Source organism: Pinus tabuliformis, chromosome 2_1 (genome assembly GCF_031772625.1).
Source record: "Pinus tabuliformis cultivar Carrire ecotype Pingquan chromosome 2_1, CPIR1, whole genome shotgun sequence".
Lineage (NCBI taxonomy): Eukaryota > Viridiplantae > Streptophyta > Pinopsida > Pinales > Pinaceae > Pinus > Pinus tabuliformis.
This window is the reverse complement of record NC_142299.1, coordinates 159,232,072-159,253,392: the sequence shown is the minus strand read 5'-3', so window position 1 is coordinate 159,253,392 and position 21,321 is coordinate 159,232,072. Positions and strand designations below refer to the sequence as shown.

Below are 21,321 nucleotides of genomic sequence, written 5' to 3'. Positions count from 1 at the left end.
TCCACTCATACAATTCAGAAGGAAAGGATGCAAAGAAAATCTCATGGATTTCCATATACATGTAGTGATCCAGCCACCTTTTCTCAGATACTTGCGAAGTTCTATATTCCTGTGTTGCGAACTCATGAATCTTCTTGTCCAAACACTCTTCAATTTCATTCTTTGTTGGGTTCCAGTGGCACGACATCAGACATCCCTTAGGCAAATCCCTTGTCCCTGCAACAAAACCATTTTTTGGCTACGTGGGGCCTAACGCAGGTTCAAAAGTGATTTAGCCAAGAAAATCCTAGTACTACTGGCCCTTTTGGCAACAATCTGCGGAGTGTGGACTAAGGTCTCACCCAAAGTAGTATGGGAGGGTCTGGAACTAGGTTTCCGCAACCCTAGAGATGTCTGATATGGGGTGATAGGTGGTGGGCCTCAGTATTGTAGCAATAATGCTACAACTCCTGGAACTCCCTTCTTTAATTTTATCAACCCGGTAGTTCGTAACAAACTTGGAAGCGACGGTGTTGTATGCACAAGTACTAGCTCTTGTCGCAGCTGTCACTTGGTCAGCTGGCACAAGTCCGCTAGGGCTCAAGCCAACTTCTATATGTTCTCAGAACAAGCTTTCTAAATGATGAACGAAGACTATCTGAAAGGAAATTAACCTACTTTGCAAGAATGAACTGAAAGCCAACAAAACATGGAAACCCTAGTAAACCCTAATCTGACTAGTCTAATATCTATGATGCAATGGTGGGAGTGCAAACTTCTAGAAATGATGCCATTACTTCTAGTGATATGAGATGCATGAATTTAAACTACTTCTACTGAAAATAACATTGTTTTTGTATTTTTGCTTAAGTGGTTGGAGTTATTATGATTTTGTTTCTTATTAGGGTTTGACTGTGTAGGGGTAGTTCGAAGGGAAAGAAAGCTTGGGAAAGGTCAGGAGGGCTAGGAAAGGTTCCAGGGGATCCAAAACATCATTCCATAGAAGTCCACAACGTTCAGGTGCTCGGCAACCGGGTTTGCAGGCTTCTACAGGATGTCTGCAGGGGATCCTACAGGATGTTCAGAGATTTCTACAGGATGTTCTGAAAGGGATTTTGGAGCATGGGTGAGTGAGGGAAGATGCATAAGTGGATATGGAGGTAGGATAGGGGTCTGAAGTGGCCTAGGAACTAATGGATGGAGCTAAGGAATGGCGAGGATGGTTCGATTTGTTCAAGGGAGAGTGAAGCAAGGTTGCACAAAAATTAGGGTTTTGGGAGCGAATGGCAAACGTGAAGCAAGGGTTCTAAGTAGAGGGTGGAGTGGATGGTGCTGATGGAGAATAAGCAGATGAAGGAGTGGTACAGGTGCTCTGCAAGTCGTTTTTCCAATCTGAACCAACAAAGACTTATGAATTCAAAGACCTAGTTACGTTGACCTAATTTGCTAGCTGTTAGTAAAGAGAATGAACAGAAGTGTGACCTGCAATGAAACCATGTATTTTAACTCATGTGAATTAGCAAATGAAGGTTTGAACTCGTAACCAACTTCTACACATGAGAATCAAACACTAGTGATTGCATGGCAAAACAAAATCAGTGTTTTTGTGGGCAGGAAAGTCATCCTAGTCACAGCTCCTGATCCCACTGAGGGAGAGGTGAAACCACAGATGTTTGTTGCCCTTTTCTTGAAGCTTTTTCTGTTAATAACCTATCAACTAAATCTGAGCATGAAAAGCTATTTTACTCATCAAAAAAACAAACTAAATAATAAAACAAAATAGCAGATTTTATTCTCAGAATGCAGCAAAACACATAAAGATAAACAAGGGAGGTACTGGGCGCTTGAGATGGGCCCAACCCCAAGAGCTACAGCCTCCCAAGAGAGATTTAGAGCTGGTGCAAAGCTGGATTCATCTTTATTAAACTAGAATGAAGAGTTACATCAAAACTGTCCACAAGGATAGCTTGAGAATGAGCTGAAAGCAAAGCTAGTCTATCGCCTACAAATCGAATTACAAAATGACTACAACAAGGCTATGAAATGACTAACTACTAGCTACTATCTACTGGCTAACTAGCTAACATCCACTGGCTAACAAAATGACTAACTGGCTAACCCAGATGAGGCCCTAAACCTTCTTATTTATACAATTTGAGGACCCAACAGTCCTCCTAAAGTTTAGGGACTCGGCTGCTTAAAACTTGGAGTTAACAACAATCCTACTTGACTTGCTTGGCTGCCCTTGTGCTGATTGATTCGGTGGCCCTTGAACTCCGAGCTGATGGTGGAGAATTCGAGGTAAGGGCCCATAAATGAAGGGGACACCTTCCTACAAATCCTCTAGCTTGTTCTCCCACGAATTTGGCTGCCAAGTGCTCATTAAGACCTTCAATTTTGTCTCCAAGTTGACCAAAAAGGCTACACAAAGCACTCATTAGACTTGTTGGCATAATGACTAACCAAATTCACTCTATTAACATAAATATAATAAAAAACATGCAATAAACTAATGAGAATGGTGGATTAAGTCAAATTAGGAGGTTGAATGAGCCCAAATAATTGTCCATTTTTGGGGCTCATCATCAACCCCCTACTGAAAGTGTTGCTCATCCTCTAAGCAACCAATCTCTCTCCTCATCTTTGATGGCCCTGGTGGCATCCTTGGCTAAAATCTTAGCCGATTTCTCCTTTGGCTTCCCTCTTTTCAAACTTCCTGTAGAAATAGTTCGCTGGCTTCCTGTAGAAACAGTCCTCTGTCTTCCTGTAGAAACAGTCTGCTAACTTCCTGTAGAACCAATTTTCTCTGATTTTGCTTGCTTGGCTGGGGGTGCCTTCTCCTTGAACTGTGCTGTGGCAGCCTTCATCTTCTCCTCCTTTCTGCTCTTCTTCCTCACGGCCTGCTGCTTTTCCTGTTGAATTCTCAGCCTTGTTATGAGTGTGCAAGTATATGCAATCATATGGAAGAAATGGTGGCCTTGGCATTTCCTAAAACCTGCAACGTGAGGGCACTCGTATGTTTTGTAACAAGGAAGTTGGTTAAATTCACAAGATAAGCCATGGTCATGTTTCCAAGCAACAGGAATATGATAAAGGTGTTTTCTCTGGCTTTTTCAATAGCAATCGCTACTACATTACCCTCCACAAAAAGAGTAACAGGAAGCAATAACAGCGCAGCAATTGGTGCCATGTACATGAGAAAATTCATAGAGTGAAGCTTCTCTGCCTCAGAGGTAAGCAGGAGCCCCTGAACAACTGATTTCAATGCTCTGGCAGCAGTTGATCCTAGGCAAACCAAAAAGCCAAAAAGGTGGAATAATGGCTTACTGTTGCTTGCAATAACAGTGCCAAACACCACAGGCACCAAGGCCATATAAACCACAGAAGACTCCCTCTTACATGTTATTATAAATGCAAAATATTGCTGTGAAGAAGGGAGTTGTTGCCCCAATAGTTTGATTGAAGGAGACTGGCAAATAGCGCAGAGAAATATTGCCACAAACAACCGAGAAGGAGAAAATGAAGCTCAGTGCCAATATCTCAAGAAACTGTCTCCTGGAGATGATGAACTGCATTGGTACAATCTCTAACCATGAAATTGCCAGAAAACCATAAAATGAACAGGCACACATGTGCAACATTGTGAGGAATATTGGGTATCTGCATCCAAAAACTAAGTAGGCATTTCTTAAGCAATAGCACACCAATATTGGAAGAGTACCAAGCTGCAATAATGAGAGCTGTTGTAATAGTCTGGGACACAGGAAATGCACCATATTTTAGCTTGGATCTGTGACATAATCCCTTTACAATCCTGGATCACCTGCATAAAATTCTGATATGATACCTTACTCTGTTTTAACAATTATGTTCATGCATGCAAAAGACCCTAACCACGTTTTTTCTTCTGTTCTCTTCCTTTTTTTTTTGGCAGAAAGAGATCTGAAGGACATTAAGAATTCTTCAGCTATCTGGTTATGAGAGGAAGAGTTTGCTTCTATAGAGAGAGGACAGAGACCAAGTTTTCTTCTCAGGGCAAATTCAGATATGAAAATTTTAAAAGTTACATCCATAGGCTGGCTCTCACAGCTGCATATGCCTTCTTTATAAGAGAATTTTAGACCAGAAACGTGGAGAGATGCAGAAAAACTGAGAAATTCCATGCAACACACAATCACACTGCTATTTTTGACTTACAGGCAAACTGGTCTCTAATTCTCCTGCTCCAGATAGTTCAATTCACCACCTTTCAAAATATATATCATGCGTGGAAGAGTGCTTTCGAGCCTACCCTTCTTGGAACTCCAAATCTGATGAGGGAAAGCTCAGGTTTCTTTGTTCCAAAACGCTGTGTCATACTTCCTGTAGAAGACCCACCTGTTTTCTGTAGAACGCCCTTGCATAGGTGGGTTTAAGAAAAAAATGGTTGAGAAAGCTTGGTTTGCTGCTATGGGGCTGGTATGGAGCTTGTTGCAGCTGCAAGAAATGTGATAAACTGGAAACAACATCGGTGAGAGTTCGATTGGCCATTATGAAGATTTCCGTTGATGGAGGGTGAGCTGGCCAACTGCACGTTGGCCCCATGCAGACTGTTGGTCCCCACTGTAGTGTAATTACGAACTGTAGTCCTCTGCCTGTAATCTCATCCATCAATCACGCTGAAGTTTAACTGTCCATCACTACCTGTTTTCAATTTTCTTCCTGAGATGGCTGAGCGCACGTGTCTCATTCACCCACCAAGCGCTGTTGAACTGGATGAGGGTGGCCAGTTAGCTGGCCACCGATTTTTCTAAATCCAACCATCTCATTGCTCATGTTGTTTACGAATTACATTCATGCGAATAGAGGAACGAGTTTAGTCATGTACCTGAAGTCAAACGGCTGCTTGTGAAGCTTTTTGCTACTGCATGCTTGGATCCTTTGGTTGCATGAGGGCTTGGCTGATGATTTTTGATTTCTTTTCCTTGTGCAGGTGTCCTCTGGCTGGATCTGAGCTGCATGCAATTGTTTCCACGTTCAGATCTGCACCTTCAAGCTGCTGCTGCTACATGGTCACAAAACCACAACTTGTTTTCGCCATTGCTCTCAAACGGTAAACCGGATTGATTTGAAACTCGGTGAGCATGTTTCTATCATCATGATGCATCTCCCATAGCAAAATCGTGATCAATGGATGCACGGATTTCGAGAAAAATGGAAAATGGCTGAAGATTTCAGAGATCGATTTCTCGGAAACCGTGCATCGGAATCGGCTGAAACTGCTTGGGTAGGTTACCATCACTCATATGCATATCCCCATGAAACAGGTTTTGAAACGGATGCACGGTTATGGAGAAAATGCAAAAATGGCTGATGGTGATGGAGCCTGATTTCTTGGAAACCATGCACCGGAATTGGCTGAAACTACTCAAGCATGTTGCCATCACCCTTGTACAATTCCCCATAAAACGGTTTGTCAAATGGATGCATGGTTTTCAAGTTATGGCAAAAACAAATTTTGTTCTATGGATTTTTGCTTCAAGGCACTTTGCATGTGTTTGCATGGAAGGGAAAACTGAGCTTGGGCTGTGATGCAGGTATGGAGATGATGGAGGAGGAGTTGGAAGATTGCATGAGGACTTCTGAACCCTTGAGGAAGCTGCCAAACCACTTTTTGAAATCCATGTCTAGTTTCCCACAATTTCTACAGGAAGTTCCTGTAGAAGCACAATGAGAAGCACAATGAGGTGGAAAAAATGATGGAGAAAGGCAAGGGATGGACACACAAGTGCTTGTAGGCCTAATCAACAGATTCCCACCATTAGATTCACTTTTGAAATTGGATTTGGCTCGTCCAAAGGTTCTACAGGATGTTTCCTGTAGAAATACAGAGCTTCCTGTAGAAGGCACAAAAAAGATTCCTTTAACCTTGATTTGAGTGCTCCTCCTGTCATGAAACGTCCTTCTTGCAACCTGCAATTTCATTGTTGCAACATGAAATTATTCAATGGAGATTAGCTTTACTTTTCTTTTTCTTTTTCTCTTTTTTTTTTGAAAAACAACTAGGGCGCCTCATGGAGGTTTTCACCCTAATTGCCTGCCTTGGGCGCCTCCAAGGGAGGTTTTCACCCAAAGATCTTATTCTCTTTTCTCTTTTTTTTTCCAACCCATTGACCGCCTCATGGAGGTTTTCAATCAATGAGCCAATCTAAGGCGCCTCCGAGGAGGCTTTCACCTTAGATTTCTATTTTCCTCTTTTTTCATTTTTTTCCATTTTTTTTTTCTCTTTTTTTTTTTTTTTTTTCTTCTACCCTGCCCTACTTGAAAAACAAAATCATTTTCAAGTATAAGAATACTTCCAATGGAGCCATGTGCACATCGAGATTAGAGAAAAAATGATGTGAAGGCTCGAAATGCATGCTTTGATAGGTACCCAGATCTCAGAGACAAAATGATCTGACTTTGAAAGTACAAAACATAACTGAGGAGGAGAGTACTGCTGCAACTTAGTGACTGTCTGGAACCATGTCTCAATATAGCTTTGATATCCTTGGTCCTTTTGCTGATCTGGATCATTCTTCATGTCACCTTCTATCATGACTTTCTCATCTTCCTCCTTTTGCTGATCTTTCTCTTGAGTACATGGAGGATTTGATGGTAACCATGAGGAGGCTTTCTCGATCTCTGATTCTGATCTCTTCTCTTCATCAAGTGCAACCCATGGTTCTTTGATCTCCTCTTTTGAATCTTGTTTTTCCGGATGTGGTCCTTCAATGCTTTCAAGATAATCTCTTTTTTGCAAGGCTCTTCCTGAGCTTTGGTGAACATCATTGAGCTCAAAAGGAGTCATTTGCACATGTTGTTCCTCAGCTTTGCAATTTAGTTGAGCTGCTCCATTGCATGGTTTTGGAAATGGTGCTACGGGTAGCTGAGTGGAGGGGTGCAATTGAGATGGAGATGGATGGCATTGTGGTTGGGTAGGCATTTGGGGTTGCCTTGGTGGAGGAGGAGGCGATGGTTGTGGATGAGCAGGTGGTGGAGGAAAATGAGCGGGATGAGAGTTGTACTGGGGCCTCCACCCCTGATGAGATGCATTCCATTGAGGTTGTGGCTGAGCATAAGAGTGAAATGAGTGAGCAACTGATTGGGCATAATATGGATCTGTGAAGGAACAAGGAGGAGGTGTGAACCAGGAAGGATGAGCAGGGGGACCCCAAGAAGGCATGAAAGTGGCTTGATAAGGGTCATAATAGGTCTCGGATGTCCCTTGCAGTTCCTGCTGGTAAGATCTAGGTCCATGCGGCCAACTTTGGTTCATGTAATAGAGTGATTCAGTGGCTCCTTTGGCTCTCTGATATGCAGCTTTGAATCTGGGTAAGGAAGGGCACTGATCTGTAGGATGGTATTCTTCACAGACAAAACACACTTCTATGGAGTACAATGGACATTCGTTCCTAGGATGCTTTCTAGTGCACCTAGGACAAAAAATGATCAAAGCCCTCTTGGCTTCCTCTTGCTTCTGTTGGATCCGCAAGGTATCCAGTTGCATGGCAAGAAACTGCCTCATATCACTCTTAAAATCTTTGATATGATTTTCAAATTCATCTTTGGACAAGATGTTGCTCCCAACATTTCTGCTTGTAGCCATTCACTTAGAGGAATGTTTTCTTCTTCTTCTCCCCTAGAGGTTCTTTAAATATGCCTTGATGTCCACCCAGGGGTTCTTCTTAGTCACAGCCATCGAAGAAGAGAGAAGATTGGCTGTGTGAAGCAAAGGGGGGCGTTGTGAAAATATTTTTCTAACTTATCTCTACTCCTACAAGGCATGAAATGAAATCTTTTTGGTTGATTTTTGCTTTTTTCTACTTCTACTTGCAAAACTGAAATAGATTGAGCTGCAACTAACTATCTTGCTAAAATGAAAATGCGGAATTGAAATGAAAGCATGAAAGGACTAATCTATTTTGCTCAAATGAAATTGCAGGAATGAAATGCTAGTCTACGCTTGCGGAATTGAAATGCTAATCTACACTTGTAAAAATGAAATTGCGGAATTGAAATGCTAATCTATGAAAGCGAGAAATGCTAATCTATGAAAGCGGGAAATGCTAATCTACTTTTGCATAAACGAAATTGCATAATGGAAATGAAATAAACTACTTAGCAGAAGATTGTAGTGGAAAATAGAAGAAAAGCGACAATCACCAATACTCTGACGCTTCCCCGGCAACGGCGCCAAAAAGATGGTGGGCCCCAGTATTGTAGCAATAATGCTACAACTCCTGGAACTCCCTTCTTTAATTTTATCAACCCGGTAGTTCGTAACAAACTTGGAAGCGACGGTGTTGTATGCACAAGTACTAGCTCTTGTCGCAGCTGTCACTTGGTCAGCTGGCACAAGTCCGCTAGGGCTCAAGCCAACTTCTATATGTCCTCAGAAGAAGCTTTCTAAATGATGAACAAAGACTATCTGAAAGGAAATTAACCTACTTTGCAAGAATGAACTGAAAGCCAACAAAACATGGAAACCCTAGTAAACCCTAATCTGACTAGTCTAATCTCTATGATGCAATGGTGGGAGTGCAAACTTCTAGAAATGATGCCATTACTTCTAGTGATATGAGATGCATGAATTTAAACTACTTCTACTGAAAAGAACATTGTTTTTGTATTTTTCCTTAAGTGGTTGGAGTTATTATGATTTTGTTTCTTATTAGGGTTTGACTGTGCAGGGGTAGTTCGAAGGGAAAGAAAGCTTGGGAAAGGTCAGGAGGGCTAGGAAAGGTTCCAGGGGATCCAAAACATCATTCCACAGAAGTCCACAATGTTCAGGTGCTCGGCAACCGGGTTTGCAGGCTTCTACAGGATGTCTGCAGGGGATCCTACAGGATGTTCAGAGATTTCTACAGGATGTTCTGAAATGGAATTTTGGAGCACGGGTGAGTGAGGGAAGATGCATGAGTGGATATGGAGGTAGGATAGGGGTCTGAAGTGGCCTAGGAACTGATGGATGGAGCTAAGGAATGGCGAGGATGGTTCGATTTGTTCAAGGGAGAGTGAAGCAAGGTTGCACAAAAATTAGGGTTTTGGGAGCGAATGGCAAACGTGAAGCAAGGGTTCTAAGTAGAGGGTGGAGTGGATGGTGCTGATGGAGAATAAGCAGATGAAGGAGTGGTACAGGTGCTCTGCAAGTCATTTTTCCAATCTGAACCAAGAGAGATTTAGAGCTGGTGCAAAGTTGGATTCATCTTTATTAAACCAGAATGAAGAGTTACATCAAAACTGTCCACAAGGATAGCTTGAGAATGAGCTGAAAGCAAAGCTAGTCTATCGCCTACAAATCGAATTACAAAATGACTACAACAAGGCTATGAAATGACTAACTACTAGCTACTATCTACTGGCTAACTAGCTAACAGCCACTGGCTAACAAAATGACTAACTGGCTAACCCAGATGAGGCCCTAAGCCTTCTTATTTATACAATTTGAGGACCCAACAGTCCTCCTAAACTTTAGGCACTCGACTGCCCAAAACTTGGAGTTAACTGCAGTCCTACTTGACTTGCTTGGTTGCCCTTGTGCTGATTGATTCGGTGGCCCTTGAACTCCGAGCTGATGGTGGAGAATTCGAGGTAAGGGCCCATAAATGAAGGGGACACCTTCCTACAAATCCTCTAGCTTGTTCTCCCACGAATTTGGCTGCCAAGTGCTCATTAAGACCTTTAATTTTGTCTCCAAGTTGACCAAAAAGGCTACACAAAGCACCCATTAGACTTGTTGGCATAATGACTAACCAAATTCACTCTATTAACATAAATATAATCAAAAACATGCAATAAACTAATGAGAATGGTGGATTAAGTCAAATTAGGAGGTTGAATGAGCCCAAATATTGTCCATTTTTGGGGCTCATCAATAGGTATGTGATTCAACCTTTGTGCTTACTAGTTAATGCACACCAGTGAACTCCTTCCGTCCTATGGTATTACCTTCGTGCAGCTCTAGCTGCAGTGTGACCAATGTTAATTACCCAAGTCTTCCTTAATTAGGTTATGTTCACTAATTACTTAGAAGGTTTTCATACATAAGCATTCATACAAGTGCGCGCATATAAATAAATAGATACCATTAATGCATAACATCAAAATATAGATCTACGAAATAGATGCACAATATGCCGAATCAACTTAGCTTTATTAATAATCCTTTTCAAGTTCAGTTCAATACAGACCCGACTCCACCCTGTGCACTCAACTGCAAGGGTTCGCTCACTTAGCTGTGGACTCTACTAGGCCTTTATGCACTCAGCTGTAGAGCCTCTTCCTACTACTATGACCCAATACACTTTAGATCCACTTCTATCCTCTAACCATGCCTTTGCATCTATCTATTACTTATTTCCCAAAAACCTGTCTTTACACTTAGAGCCTTGCTCTATATATACAATCCCATGGTCCGCGAACCATGGGTAGGCCGACACAAATTTACGTAATATTAGATTATTTTAGGGCGGACAACCCTATGACTCATCTTAGACTTTCACGCTCCGCACCCGCATTTTGCGGAGTCTTTACATTACATTGACCAAAACCCGAGCTTTAAGCCCCAAAAACATGTCGTGGGGGGATCCGCTACCCAACAACTTTGTTTCTAGAATTGAGCATAAGTACTCTTTTTTAACATTTCATTCTTGATCTTTATCTCTCTAAAGGTGTCAAATATGGTCTCCTCCCTTTCTCTAGTAACATTGGTAGATGTGGAGACTTGGAGAGTCTGTTGGCTTTCTGAGATTGGAGTGGTAGGAAGAGATTGACCTCCAGTTGGAGATGAATCAAGAATAACACTGAGATTAATCACTATTTGCTGTGGTGATTCCTTTCATAATCCCATGTGCATCCTGGACCTTTTCCTATATTTCAATTTGAATTTTTCATAGAAGTATCACTTTTTGGCATGGAATCCCCCCAAGGCATGTTTTGGGGCCCAAATCCCATGTTTTGACCAAGTCCTTTGTAAAGACTCGTGATTTGTGGGCATGGAGAACGAAGTAATAACATAGTCATAGGGTTTTCCACCTTGTTTTTGTAAATGTAGTGTCAACTTGAAAGATCCACCAGACCATGGGATTGTATAAATAGAGCGAGACTCTAAGTGTAAAGGATAGGGAACAAGATAGAAGATAGGCATGATGAGTCTAAGATATTGAGTCAAAGTGTAAAGGGTGTGTTTGGGTCGTAGAGTAGGAGAAGGCTCTGCACCTGAGTGCGCAGAGGCCTAGTAGTCCGCACCTAAGTGCGCAGGGCAGGTCGAGTTTGTAGTTGTGGAAAGCAATAATAAAGAGATGTTTTACCATATTTTTGTGTATCTATTCCTGCTTTATGTATTATTGGATATAATTTGCAAGTTTATTGTTTATGTGTTGTGCAAACTTATATGAATGTGTTGTATAATTAAATATAACATAGGCCTCCTGTTTATGCGAAACTAACTAACTAGTGTAAGAAAGCAAGTAAGATCTTAGGTGTGATTTAGGGGAATAGTCTACACTGCTCCAGTAGCGCAGAATCCCTACAGCCCCTGGTTAGGGTTGTGTGAAGATGAATCTATCAGGGCACAAAGTCCAGGAAAGTGCACGAAACAACCTGCTTGCAAGGACTAGCAATTGGACCAATTCGACCTCTTAGACATCTCAAGGGTGTGGAAACCTGGTTCCAGCACCCCCCCATACTACTTTGGGTGAGACCTTAGTCCACACTCTATGGAGTGTTGCCGAGATGGCTATTAGTATAGGGATTTTCTTAGCTAATTAATTCTAAACCTGGGTCAGGCCCCAACAATCCAACAAATGGTTCTGTTGCCGGGACCGGGATCTGCATAGAGATTTCTGATGTTGCATCTCTGGAACCCAACAAAGAAAGGAATTGAAGATTGGTTGGATAGGAATATTCACAAGTTCGTGGCACAGAAGAACAGGAATCCATGACTATCAAAAGAAGAGTGGTTATACTGCTACTTGTACACAGAGATCCACGAAATTTTTTTCGCATCTTTCCCTAATGAGCTATACAAGTGGATTATGAAGCTAACAGATAGCCAAGGAAGGTGTAAACTCAAAAATCCTATTATATTGATTCCAGAATTGGTGCGCAGATTGGAAGCATTGGAAGATACGATCATGCACGCTATTGATCATTGGATCGATCAAATTATAGGAGGATTGATCACTAAGTTCGCAGTAGATACTTCAGTCAGCTATAGTGAGGCAGAATGACGCTTCCTCAAAAGACTGTGAGGTAAGTACGTTAAGTCTGAAAACTTGGATTAAAATGCTACTGTGTGAAAAGTGGGTGATGCGAGTAAATTGATGTTTGGGGCTATGTGAAGTGGGAGAATCTACAGAAATGAAGGTAGTGCAGAACTAAAAACTAGCCCCTTGATTTCACCTCAGCGAGGGGACGAAGAAGACCTCGAGAAGGTCTTACCAAGGATTGTGATCAATTTGATAAGGCAGAGGATTCTGCACATACCAAACCCACCCACACCACTACCAGTTTCACAGCCTTCACCCCCATGTTTTCTCGTACCACCTCCACCACCATCGAGAGGCAATATTGCAAACGTAATAAAGTTGTTGATGTTCAAGGGAGTAGGAAGTGAAGATCTGGACTAGTTTTGGTTCATGATAAAGGAAGTATGGGAAGCATAGGGAGTCATGGATGACAATATAAAGAAGGTAATATTGTTCAATGCCCTACAAGATCGCGCCCTGACCTGGTACATTAAGCATTCCAATGACAATCCAAATGTGGGGATCATAGATATCCTAGCTTTGCTAAATAAAGAATTTAGCAGGCCGAAGTTAGAGACACAGTCGATCATTGGGTTCAAGGATATTGTGATGCTTCCAGGTGAGACCATTGGGGAGTTGGATCAGAGACGAAAGTGTACAATTTGTGAAGCTATTATGACATTGATGGATGGACAACACTGCGCATGGTTTGTAGCATCGCTAAGACCGCATCTAAGGAACTCGCTGTCACAACAGAGGCTAACCACTTAGGCTGAGACCTTAGAAATTGTGATGAGACTACATGAGACGCCGATAGATGATCCCAACTTGGAATTTCAGTAGATTCATGCACAGTTGCAAAACTTGTGCCTTGAGATGTAGAGTCTGATACAGGACAAGACATCCTGCCCAGAGGTGCAAGACAAGGTATGGTGTCTTAAATGCAAGGGTTAGGCACATGACAAGGACCATTGCCCAGTGTTCATGAATTACCTTATGGGAGGAGGACCAATGCCATTAAGACAGGAGGCACAAGCAGGACCAAGTGCGACACTTGCATTGTGGTGTGCGATTTGTCAAATAGAAGGAAATCATGCTACAGATAACTGCCATTTATTACAGAAGTACATGCAGAATTCATAGAAGTTGTTACGTAATTTTTGTAGATCAGTGGGACAATATGAGCACACCTGTAGAAGTTATGAGTTGATGATGGATCGGACTAATACCCACAGAGTTCAGGCCAAAACGTAGACCCTTGACCAGAATGCCAGTATGGCACGAACCGGATTCCAGGGGCGCGGATGAGGCCGAGGTGGAGGAGGATCGATACGAGGTCATAGACAGCTGATATTTTACAATTTCAGAGGGCCTGGGTATCATGCCCATGATTGTACGAATCCAAGGCGTCCTTCATGTCTATATTGTACATTGGTTGATCACGAGACAGAGGATTGTCCTACACTGATAGCGAGGCTGCGCGATAAAGGAGCACTCCAACCTCCCCCAACTAATAACCTGCAAATGATGAGGTCTGAGCCACACGAGGAAGACCCTAATGTGACTATCGTGCTCTGAAGTAGAATTACGATAAGGGATGACAAAGGCAAGCAACCCGAAGAAAGTACTTGGGTTCACAAGGCTCCAATGAAGGAATGAGAGATTGAGTTGGAGTGTTTTAAGGAAACCTTGATGGAAGCCAGGGAGAGCTTCGTTGATGCCTCCATTTTTAGGAAGAAAAGATAGACCGGAGCCGAAAATGGACCCATCCATGCTCATAATGTTCTTGGAAACATGCATGAAGCTACTACGTGACAACAAGGCTGTAAAGGGACTACAGCAACTCATAAATAGATGCACTAGGACCATGCTAGGAGAACCCCGCATAGTCCGAAGACTCGGAAAGCACATGACGCAAATGGGAAGGGAGATGAGATTGACCGCACAGATTGGAGAATATGAGATGAACCAAATGATTCTGGATCTAGGATCAGACGTGAACATGTTGCCAAAGAAAACATGGGAACGCATGGGAAGGCCTACGCTGCAATGGTCTCCTATCCAACTGTGAATCGTGAACAAGCAAAAGATCCTACCTATGGGAAGATTGCAGGGAACCACAATGGATATCGAAGGAGAAAGCGCGCTAGCAAATTTCGAAGTGATAGAGATTGTTGATGACGACAATCCCTACCCCGTACTATTAGGAATAGATTGTGCCACTGACATGAATTGGGTGATAAATCTGAAGAAGCGCAAGATTATCTTTGAGAAAAAGTCTTTTCGTGTAGTTGTACCGATAGACCCTGCAAAAGGATCATGCTACAAAGAGCTAGTACATGACTATGAAAGTGACGACGACTTGGACACATCTACAAGACAACCACGTGAGAGAAAGACTGGGTAAATCCAACTACGGATGGATGAATCTCATGGGAGCATAAAAGATCCTGCACATTAGATTCTAAAGAGGAAATAGAACGATGGCAGAACCAGTTACATGAGGTAACCATGCTGAACTGTAACATGATGATAAGATCATTGCGCTGTGTATCAATGAAGCTAAGGGATATGCCTACATATGATGGGTTAAGTGAGGTAGATGACTTCCTGAGCATATTTCAAAGAGAGGTGCCATAAAAACAATGTTTCGAAGCTTTGAAATGGGTGCTGTGTGCTATGCCCGCAAGGTGGTGGGGTATGCACCAAAGAAGCTTTGGGGACTGGCACGAATGTAGGAGGATGATGCGCATGCAATTTGGGAAACCTCAGATGCGATTAAAAGACAAGTATGATGGACAAGGCAATCCATGCACCCACTTGTCCAGATGGATACAGGTATATGGTTTGAAACCTACGTGGATGTACACAGTCTTCACATTAGGAAACTTGGTCAGTAAGCCTATGCGGGCGAGGCAATGGCGCAAATGACCCCTCCAATCGGAACCACAGAGTATGGAAAGACCTAGTGCGCAGATGGTTATCCATGCAGAAGCCTTTAACGATGTATGCGAAGCACTAAATAGAGTCCAAAATGCACAACGAACTGACTGGGACCTGCGTGTACCAGTGGTTTTGTGGGCTAATAAGACTATGTGTAAGAAACTGACGGCGCAAGCCCCTTTGAATGCTGTAATCTACATAGAACATAAAATGCTGAGTCTGCGCATGGCAGCACCGATAGATATGATAGTTCGCGGAAGCATGGAAGAAGGGGTAGCGCATTTGAACGAAACAAAATACTCAGGAACTGATGAGGAAATCTAATAGTGTGACCTTAGGCTCCAAGAACTTATGAATGATAGGGTGCAATTAAGGGAGAAAAGTGCTCTGCTGGAAGCGAAAGCTGATCTAAAATGGATTTTGGATAGACTTCTAAGTCTAAGTGTTCCTCACAAAGGAAAATGAAATTCCAAGGATGTTCCTGGAAATAGCCCCATTGTAGAGATCTTTTCCTTCTCAATCTACTACAACTTGAATGGGCTAAAATGGACTTAGGATGCAGAAGTTATCGCAAAAAGAAGTTTCCCTTTGTCCTTTGAAAAAGAGGCAAAATCTTCTAAAAATGGCCTAAAAGGCCTTATATGGGAAATCACATCAGAAAAAGGCAAAAGGGAAGGACTTAGGCCGAAGGTGGGAGACCCTCGATTGGCAATCTCTGATGTATTGGGTTGGAGATAGAACCGCATGCGATATCGGGACCCAGGCTATGTGACATGTGATTGCCAATGATCAGATTAGCGAATCGGGTCGGTGTAGTCCATATTCAAAGGGAAGAACCCCTAGGCCATTCCAAATGCGATATGTGATAGCGATCACGACATGTAATCTCAGCCGTTGGATCAGGAAAGGAATGGATGGCCAGGATTAAATCAGAGGTCGAGAGATCAGTGATCCCCAACACAAAGGGCCATTACAATAACGATATGCAATGCGATCTGGATTGTTTGATAAGGGATCAGATCAGCGGTCTAGATTAAATCAGCGATCGATGATCCTCAATAGTAGGGCTAATGCGATAGCGATTGCAATAAGCGATAAAAGGCTAGACCCGATGGGATTTAAAAGCCCGATTTCATAAAATTTGAAATCCAGGAATTCAGATTTTCTGTGTATTAATGCATTTTCGCTATAAAACCGAAATACAAAGGAAAATGCCCCAACGCGATAAATCCAGACCTAAAGGGGAATTATAGGCACAATTCATAAAATTTGAGTTCCGTAAAGGCGGGATTTCTGGCGGGCCTTAGGTGGAAAGTGGTATTGGGCTAGCTCTGCCTGATCCCACACATTGATCAACACGTCGCTAGTGGAGGAGAGAGGAAAAATGCCTTTTCGAGCGGGTAACCTATGTACTCCTAAGCCGCCGAAAATGGATATTGACTCTTTGATTGGAGATCCCACAATTCAATGGTGGGGATTGCGATAGCGGCCAAAGGTGGACCAGATGCGATAATATTTGAAGTCTGCTAGAAGGCATTTTGAAGGGTTTTTCAATGTATTTCCCATGTATTTGGGATTTTTCCCAATATGCCTATGTGATGTGATTTGCTTCCAAATGGCAGACCCGATAAGGATTTTAGGGATGATTTAATGGAATTTCACATCAGGAATTCACGCCCACTAGTGTATTTTCCAGGAAAACCTCTGTGTAATGGATTTTCTCTAATTTCGGGTTTTGCCTAAGGAAAAGCTCTGAAACCTCTATAACCATTCCAGATCATCATGCCACATTGCAAGTGAGCATCTTTACAGGAAATTATGCATTTTGAAGCCACAGAGCCAGATGGCAAGTCGAACTGACAAGGAGAAGGGAAGCCACAGAGGTTCAGAGAGATGATGTTATGTAGATAAATGGCTGGGGTAGCCGAAAAGCCAGAAAAGTACCTCAAAGGAGGCAGAAAGCTCAATTGAGAGGGGGAGAGTGAAAAATAATGCGTAGAGCAGCTGAGGGAGTCACTTGGAGGTTGATAGGATTACTGAGGCACGTAGAGGCCGAGAGAGAGAGCTCAGAGAATCCAGATCCAAGAGCCAAGAGCCAAAGTGAGAGCCAGAGCCAGAGCAAGAGCCAGAGCCATGAGCTAGAGCCACAAGCTAGAGCCAGAGCCAGAGCCGAGAGCCAGAGCGAGAGCTAGATCCAAAAACCCTGAGAGCTTCAAAGCCAGGGATGAGATGGTGTTCTAAGCCCATTGTTTCTGTGTAATACAGTGGATTTGAGCATGGAGCTTGTAAAAGAACAACTGCCATAATCCCAGAGAGCCTAGTTGAGTTGACTAGAGCTCAAGGAGACATAGCCCAAGAGTTTTGGGTGAACTCCATATTAAACTTGTTGTCTTATGTGTGATGTTCATTTGCTGCATTGTTCCACTGTTATATGTTTTATATCAGTTTAAGCAAATCAATTTACATCACATAGACAGTACAAACATACGCATACACCTTATTTTCAAGCAAATTATTAATTCTGCATTAGTTAATCATAATATCTTGGGAATATTTAAGCTTTGGAAGTGGGAGAGGTTCTTGTAAGTTCACAAGAAGCCTTTAGTGCCCCATTTTAGATCAGAAGCCAAGAAGCTAGAGGACAGAATCAAGAAGGATTTTCTCGATAAAGAACCTAGGATGACAAAGCAAGGGGCGCGTGATCACATTGACACAATTGGGGACAATTTTCGAGATTTGATCAGCGTGATGCCTTGGATTGGACCACATATCACTAAATGGATCAACCATGGGGGCGTGATGCTGATGATCAAGTGCACAAAAATGACAGATGGGTACGTTCCAGGGAAATTGGTGGATGATCGGACGAAACCCTATACAGGTGGTGCGACCACCTGACTAACTGTGGGAAGTACATTCTTAGCACTCTAGGAAGTTGAGAGGAGGCGCGAGAATATAAACTATGCTGCCCGGGAACTATGCGATGTTGGAGTTGCGCATAGGAGTAAAGAGTCACAAGGTCCGCAATTGCACAAGGGGGGCTGCGCTGCTACGTGAGTTGGCTAGAAAGTGACCGTTGGAGTCACTATTCACAATGTGATGCTCGACTTGAGACCAAATGGAGTGGGTTGTAGGCATTTAAGACATGATATATGGGCAACATTTGGGAAAATCTGCTGCCAAGGGAGCATTAATGAACCAGATTTGGGGCGAAACGATCGAATTCAAATTCAAAAGGTGCTATAAATTACAAAGGGTTTCCCAGCAAACAACACATGGTCATTTGCAAATTGAGTTGTGGATACCCTGTGCATTCTAAGCAGAGCGCTGTTTCACCTGTGCATAGCGTTAATTGAGCCCCTCATTCTATGAGTGATAGATTTCTAAATGAACACGATGGCAACATCTGAGTAAGTTATGGAAATTGTAGAGACGACTGTCGAAAGAGCAGGTGGACGTAGCACAGCACAAAGAAGCAGTTCTGAAGTTGTGCATTTAGTGTTGGATTGATGAAGCCATCACTATCACAACCAAAATTGAAGGCAAGCTCGCACAAATGCAGGGGATGCAAGAATAGGTCCAGGGAAGCAGTTCCAACTTCACGGTCTCATAATAGTGGGTACATGAGATTCAGCAGGTAGTCGCTCAGTGTGCTACCGACCTTGTAGTGGTTCGAGCAGAGTTGGAGGGACTCCATGCAAAGATCTTCGCACTGAAAGAGTGACTCGAGGGAGAGTCACAATGTTTGTATTGGGGACCTATTGGGCATGGAATCCCCCCAAGGCATGTTTTGGGGCCTAAAGCTCATGTTTTGACCAAGTCCTTTCTAAAGAATCTGTGATTTGTGGGTGTGGAGCACAAAGTAATAATAGAGTCATAGGGTTGTCGCCCTTGTTTTTGTAAATGTAGTGTTGTTTTGAAATATCCAGCCATGGTCCACAGACTATGGGATTGTATAAATAGAGTGAGGCTCTAAGTGTAAAAGATAGCGAAGAAGATAGAAGATAGGCATGATGAGTCTAAGAGATTGAGTCGAAGTGTAAAGGGTGTCTTTGGGTCATAGAGTAGGAGAAGGCTTTACAGCTCAGTGCGTAGAGGCCTAGTAGTCTGCAGCTATGTGTGTGGACACTTGCAGCTGAGTGGCTGGGGTAGGTCGAGTCTGTAACCATGGGAAGCAATAATAAAGAGAAGTTTTACTATATTTTTGCGTATCTTTTCTTATTTTATGTATTATTGGGTATAATTTGCAAGTTTACTATTTATGTGCTGCGAAAACTTATATGAATGTGTTGTATAATTAAATATAACATAAAGCTCCTATTTATGTGAAACTAACTCACTAGTGTAAGAAGGCAAGTAAGATCTTGGGTGCGATTTAGGGGAATAGTGAAGAACACTGCTCCAGTAGCACAAAAGCCCCATAGCCCCTGGTTAGGGCTGTGCGAAGATGAATCTATCAAGGTGCGAAGGCTAGGAAAGTGCGTGCAGGGACTAGCAGTTGGACCAATTCAACTTCTTAGACATCTCAAGGGTGTAGAAACCTGGTAATAGCACCCCCCCATACTACTTCAGGTGAAACCTCAGTCTGCGCTCTGTGAACTGTTGCCAAAAGGGCCAACAGTAAATGGATTTTCTTGGCTAATTAACTCCAAACATGGGTCAAGCCCGAACAAGCCAATAATCAATCCTCAGTGACTGATCTTCTCTCGGCGTTTTCCCAATGGTTCCCTTTTCATGTTCCTTGCCCTTGTCTAATTTGTCTTATGTAACCTATGTGTTTGTGCACTTGAAGAAGAAATTACTTTTTCCTTAGCTTCTTGCAGTGTGTCAGGCATCCACTCAATATGGTTCATAAATTTCTCTAGTTCAGGCCTTTGAGTGTGAATTTAGGGTGTTGATTTGTTCTCCATTCTTTTCTTGGGGATGATGCCCCATGGATCAGAGGACCATGTGAAATTATGAGTGAACTTCATTTCCTTCAATTTCTTGTCTGCCTCCTCACCTACTGCCCTATTGTTTCAAATAAAAGGACCAATCTAGGATTTGATCCTAAATTGTGATTTCTTCTTTGTTGCCACAAAATGTACTTCATCTGCATCGATCATCAGCTTGATGTATTCAAGTGCAAGGATCATCATGGGGAGGAATTTTGTCATCTTGTAAGGGGCCAACTCACATCCATATACCCTTAATTTTGTGTAATTTTGGTACAAGTACCAATCTCCTCTTCTTGCTTGGTCTATCAACTGCATAATCCTTTTAATTGCTGTTAGACACCTAATCCTCTATGGGTTAGTGTGGAAGCCAAATAGACAAATGAAGTCCAAGATACCTTGAGTTCTGGAACCCAACGGTCAAACCATGTACTATAAATGTATATGTTTTGTTAATAAAAAATGGACTCTCATGTTTTATCTTTCATATTCTGTTGTTGGCCATGTGTGTTTAACATGATATCAGAGTGGGCGTTCTACTTCCCTGCTCCATTTTGAGCCACTTGTTTCATTTTGTGGCCTGACCTCTCTATGCATGTCATTTCTACCATTTCTACTCCATGTAAGAAGCATTTCCTCTGTACTATTAAATTCATGCATTGGTTATGAAACAGTGACAGTGGATTGTGTATGCATCTCCAGAGATCCATGATTTGTTCTCTGAGTAATTTTCTGTGCGGGTAGTTCATATATGTGTTGGTTCATACGCTGGTTCATGCATTGATTCATATGTTGCAGTGAATATTCTTTTTGCATTGTTTGTATGTCGTATTGGTTTCCCATAGCTCCAGCGTAGTTGTTGAAGAGCTTACATTATTTAAAGAGTTGCGGGTATGAGTTATGCATGTATGACATGTGTTATTTCTTTCTCTTTAACCTACCATTATTCATACCTACCCCCTTACTAGTTCTGTGCTCTGTTAATGACCGTTCACCTTCTGGTTGGTAAGCCTGGCAGCTCTGAAGCTGAAGCTTCCACTGGTCTGACAGTTTATTCATTGATTCTGGCTAAGCCTGGCAGCACATAGAACGTTTTGAGTTGAACGTTTCTGCTCCTATAACTCCTATTTACCTTTATTATTCCCTGCTACGCTGCTCCTGTCACTACTCCACCTATTATTCACCACTATTCTCTC

General features: G+C 42.5%; 1 pseudogene; it reads right to left on the bottom strand.

Annotated features, from left to right (window-relative positions):
• Positions 1 to 2,935: 2,935 nt before the first annotated feature.
• LOC149199215 (putative sugar phosphate/phosphate translocator At1g12500 pseudogene) lies at positions 2,936 to 21,184 on the bottom strand (annotated as a pseudogene).
• Positions 21,185 to 21,321: the final 137 nt, after the last annotated feature.